Below are 5,965 nucleotides of genomic sequence, written 5' to 3'. Positions count from 1 at the left end.
GTTGTAAATAATATATGATCCTGATCTCAGTTTTACTAGTGAGTCCAGTGAAATGGATTTATTACTTACACTATTAGTGCTCCCTAAAGTACCTACATCATTAAATTAAAAATTATCAGAAATATAGAAAAAGGAAGAAATTAATTTAAAAAAATTAATGAAAAAGATTTTTAAAAATGAAGAAGTTCAAGAGAAAACATTTTTAAAAAATATTTTAGAATACATTTTTAGAAACAGTTAACATTTTTTTTTTAATTTTCTGAACGGAATTTTATCCAACACAAATCTTTGCCAATCAGCTCTGTATGGTCCTATATGATAGTCCAGCTTACTTCTTTTATGGTGCAAGGGAAATTATCAAAGAAAACTTTTGTTGCTGTTGTTCATATCAAATACAAAGAGGGCAATTGACCCTTACTGAATACTGAATAGAACTGCGATTGTCAAACAAATTTATAGATAATTACTTATGAAATTTTTTAGCGCATTTTTTAAGAATTAAAAAAAATTTGCTATTGTTTGCGTTTTGTCCGTCTGTCCAGACCAACTTCTGCCGTTTCGAACTACTCCTAGAGGGGAATGGTCCTAAACTCCTGGAATTTTTTGCAGTAGGTATAGCCTCTTGAGGGTGTGCCTGACGGCCATCAACGAAAGAAACGGTTTTCTACCAACTACTGCCCTTCTTTCTGTCCTCTTATCAAAGTACAGGGGGGAGTGGAACTAGTTTTATCGGTTATCCTTCCATGGTAGGTATACTCTAATAAAAGGTCTCAACGAAAAGAATTTATTTCTACCAACCATAGCCCTCCTCCTCGACCTCTTGTGACCTCGTGATCGGGTATATTCCTTTATACCTCAAGAACGGATTGTCGGAAGAGGGTACTCACAAAGGGTGATTGAGACATCTGCAAGAAATATATCCATTGGTGATGTCAAAACAAAAGCTATTGCGGTTAAAAAAATGAATGCGCTTTATCTGCACAAGAGTTGTGCACAATTTATACTTGTTTAAAAATTCGTGGAGAACATTGTAGTGTACTTAACCCTCAGATTCTACGCTAACTTCACACTACGAGAACACGGAAATAAAGTCTACCCGGCAACGTTTAAAAGTGGCCCCCCAAATGACTATTCCCTCCAAAACTAAACGAGATCTCGCTTAAATTTGTAAAGTGGCGCGTGATAAAACATCTAAGGCAGGGCCTCCTTACGTTAGTTGTAAACAACGCTATGACCTGAAGTTCACTCGGGACGGAACGTAAAATATAACACCAAAATTGTGAAAAGTTTGTTTAATAATGATCGTAATTATTATGATTGTGAAAACTCGGAAATTTAGTTGATGTATCTACGTTAATGTAAGCAAAGTCAGAAGGGTGTCGTACTCTCGCAAAAGTAATTACCAAGGGTAAAAAGAGTACGACGAAGAAAAACTTTGCAGTTTGGGGGTTAAAACAGTCAAAAAGTTAATTAACAAAATATTTTGTAAAAGTTTAAGCAGTAGTTAACAAAGATAGTAAACCCGCCCCTGGTTTCGGGGTTGCGAGCCTACAGTTGAATGTCAAAGACAATCACAGAATTAGGTGTCGTAACTCAAATTGGTTACAGTTTTTTTACCACCCCCGTAACTGCTTCATTCACAGAGAAAATTGTTAGTTGCAAACAACAAGTCAGTACATACATCAAACGAATCGGTGATTTCCACATATTAAAATAAAATGATCAAAACTTATATGAATGTTACTTCAAGGTCAAGACCAAGTAATCGACATCAATAGACATAAATTAAGCAAGCATTACACCAAAAACGTAAACAATTACAAACAATACCATAAAGGTATCAAATATGTGATTTTGCTTGCATTGCGGTTAAACTAAGTAAATTTCAAAAACAAAGATTGAAACAAACAAAAAGTAAAAAATACGGCATACAAAACACAAATACGATATAAAGAAATGCAAAGATTACACCAATATTAAATAACACAAAATAACAACAAACATTTATGGAGCGACGCGTTCACGACCGCCATTCAAGACAAGATGCCAAACGTAACCCCCGTTCGTGCTTTCTAGATGGCGCAGGCAGCTTTTTCCCGCCATAGATATATTAATACCTACCAGTAAAAATAAGAGGAGGGAATATAACGGTGGTGGGAAATAGCAAAACACGCGACGGAAGTCGTCAAAATATCACTTCCTTTGCGCTGGTCAGTTATGTCGACTTGACTTATCATAAAACAGAACAGACGATGTCAGTTTTGTTTTATTACACCACTGCCAATAATGACGCGTTTCTCCCCACTCTTCTCGCAATTTTATCACTTCCTTTTTGTCCATTTTCGTCAAGTCCCGTTTTAATGCAAGGTTCTCTCCTTTTATTTTTTACTCGTAGATTAATACCTAGATACAGCCAAGCGCCAGCATAGTTCAAAAGGACGATGATTACTGTTTCCCACCTAGAAATTGCGTGGTTGCCAACTCTCAAAAATGTATGTATCGTCGTAAGTTGTACCTATATACTGTTATAGTATATCTGTATGTTATAAAACGTGGCAACTATGTCTTTCGTAAAGGTTGCCAAGACGAAGCCGGTACGCTTGACACGACAGCTGCTCGATGGCCGGTGACATGACAATTGTCTAATAAAGATCTGTTCCGCTACCTGTGTGTTAATATATTAATCCAAGCAATCACCCAACATAATATGGTGTCAGAAGTTGTCGTCTAAAATTAATCTGTCAGTAAATAAAGAATCAAGCCCGTCATGCCAGACAATGAAGTAAATCCGTCAAATTCAAATGCTAACCAATCTGTTGTAGAAGCACGTGTAAGTAGAGCAGCACCTATGGCATCTTGTTCGCTTCAGCCTATGAATCTGCGTGCACCTGATTTATAAGCCTGGAAAACTTGGAAAACCCAATTCCTAATTTATCTGCGAGCTACAGGTCTTGACAAAGAAAGTGATGCAAGAAAAGTCGCCTTAATGCTTCACTACCTGGGCCCCGATTGCTTGAAAATCTACAATTCTTTTAACGAAAACTTGGATTCTGTGAAATACGACGAGCTAGAAACGAGGTTTGATGCACATTTTACACCTACCGCTAATATTTCATTTGAGAGGCATATATTTATAACACGAAAGCAAGGTAGCAATGAATCCCTTGAGGATTATGTCACAGCATTAACAAATCTTAGCCTGTCCTGCGACTTGGGAGCACTACGTGAAAGCTTGATTAAAGACATTTTTACCTGTGGTTTAAACGAATCCAATCACTACATCAAGGAAAAATTAATTGGAGCAGGTCCAATCGAATTAAATAAAGCAGTCGAACTAGCGAAGACCGCATCCCTTACAAAAGCGCAGATGTCTCAGTTAAGTTCAGCAGCATCGTTCGTAGGTGCAATAAATAATCAATTTCAAAGAAGAAAGCGTGTCAATCAAAGCCACACGAAGAGAAGAAAATCTGTCAGTCCGAGTACATCGCCTAAGAATAATTATGGATCGCCGTCAAGCTACGATAGTGCATGTACCCGCTGTGGTCAACATCATCGATATAGATGCCCTGCAGCAACTCAAATTTGCAATTACTGCCACAGAAGAGGACATTTCGTGCAATGCTGTTTTAAGAAAAAATCAAGAACTGTTCATCAGCTGTCTACAACCGAAGATTTATTTTTAGGAATGGTCGAGTGTGAAAATGTTCCCAGTTCTGATGTCAAATCCTTATCATGGGAATCTGCCGTACACATTAACAACAAAGAAGTCATTTGCCAATTGGACACCGGAGCTCAAACGAACATAATCAGTTTGTCTAAGTTCACAACTTTGGGCTTACCGAACTCAAATATCACACCTTGTTCGTCAAGGGTGAGTACGTTTACAGGACATAATATTGATGTAATTGGTTCAGTTAATTTGACTTGTAAAGTAGGGTTAAGGAAGTCGCACGAATTATTTCATGTTGCAAATTTCAATTGTGTTACAATCTTAGGATTAAGAGCTTGTATTAATTTGAAATTAGTGAAAAGACTTCACAACGTGCAATTCGATTCTGAAAGTAATCAGACGAGTGAAGTTCAGTCTGAAAAACACAATGTCTTGGAAACTTATAAGGACGTATTTGAAGGTTTAGGTAAAATTGATATGAAATGTCACTTTGTAGTCGATAAAAATATTAAGCCTGTCATTGAACCACTGCGAAAAATTCCTTTTATGTTACATAAGGATTTGGAAAAAGAACTTAAACGTATGGTTGACTTAGGGGTTATAATAAGAATATCTGAGCCCACTGCATGGGTAAATAGTATAGTTATAACCACTAAGAAAAATGGTAATTTAAGAATCTGTCTGGATCCTAGAAATCTGAACAAAGCAATTAAACGGTCTCATTATCCATTTCCGAATATAGATTCGGTAACAAGTAAACTTGCGAATGCATGTTTTTTCTCAACTCTCGATGCAAATTCAGGTTTCTGGACTATACCTTTAGATGACCAATCATCTAAACTGTGTACTTTTATAACTCCTTTTGGACGTTTTCGTTTCCTGAGGTTACCATTTGGTATTAACTCTGCACCAGAAATATTCCATGCTACAATGGTGGATCTGTTTGCACAAATTAAAAATGTAATTATTTATTTTGATGATCTGCTTATATTTGGAAGTACAAAAAAGGAACATGATTCTGTTTTAAAAACGGTCCTTGATAGGGCTCGTTCAGTGAATATGCGTTTTAATCCAAATAAATCGCATTTGTGTAAAACCTCTGTAACCTACATGGGTCACGTATTTTCAAGTCGTGGCATTCATCCAGATCCTTTAAAAATTAAGGCAATTGTTAAAATGCCAGAACCCAAAAATAAGCAAGATTTACAAAGGTTTATGGGTATGTTAACTTATTTGTCGTCATTTATCATAAATTTTTCTGATCATACGAAAGTGTTGAGGTTATTAATTAAAAAAGACAACCCTTGGCATTGGGATGAAATTCATAGAACAGAATTTAACAAATTAAAAACCCTTATCACTAAAGCACCAGTATTAACGTACTTTGATACAAACAAGAAGCTTACGCTATCATGTGATTCATCTCAATATGCAGTTGGAGCTGTCATATCGCATGATATTAACCCAATTGCTTTTGCATCTGCTTCATTAACAGACTGTCAGCAAAATTATGCACAAATTGAGCGTGAACTTCTTGCAATTGTATATGGATGTATAAAATTCCATCAATACATATATGGACAAAAAGTGCTAGTGCACACTGATCATAAACCATTAATTCCCCTTTTTATAAAGCCCTTATATAAGGTCCCACAGCGTCTTCAAAGATTTATGCTTAAAATTCAAGCCTATGATCTTGAAGTTCAGTATGTGCCAGGAAATAAAATGTTTGTATCTGATACCTTATCTAGGGCTCCATTGTCAGATAAACTGCTGGAAATATCAGATGAATTTGATAAGGATCTTAATTTACATGTAAATTTACTAGTGTGCAATCTTGCAGTTTCTTCTGAACAGTTAAACAAAATTCGAGAACAGACGAACAATGATCAGACTCTGTTAACGTTAAGTAAATATTATCAAGATGGTTGGCCCTCAAATAGAAATAATATTCCCTTAGAAGTGCGACCATTTTTTAAAATTTTCTGAATTTATTCATGTTGCGGATGGTATCGTTTTTAAAGGTGACTGTATCGTAATACCATCATCACTACGCAAGGAAATGCTGGCAATAATCCATGAAGGACATTTTGGTATTGATCGATGTATTAAGTTCGCAAAAAACTCATTATTTTGGCCGAACATGAGTAGCGATATCAAAAATATCGTGTCTACATGCATTACGTGTCAGCAATTCAGCAGAAATAACAGTCAACTTCCTTTAATGCCACATGAAATAAAATTAGTACCATGGTATAAGATTGGGGTAGATTTTATGGATGTATTGGATAAGAA

This window comes from Photinus pyralis, unplaced genomic scaffold (assembly GCF_008802855.1).
Source record: "Photinus pyralis isolate 1611_PpyrPB1 unplaced genomic scaffold, Ppyr1.3 Ppyr1.4_LG4, whole genome shotgun sequence".
In the NCBI taxonomy this organism is placed as follows: Eukaryota; Metazoa; Arthropoda; class Insecta; order Coleoptera; family Lampyridae; genus Photinus; species Photinus pyralis.
The sequence above is the reverse complement of the archived record's forward strand: the minus strand, read 5'-3'. Positions refer to the sequence as shown.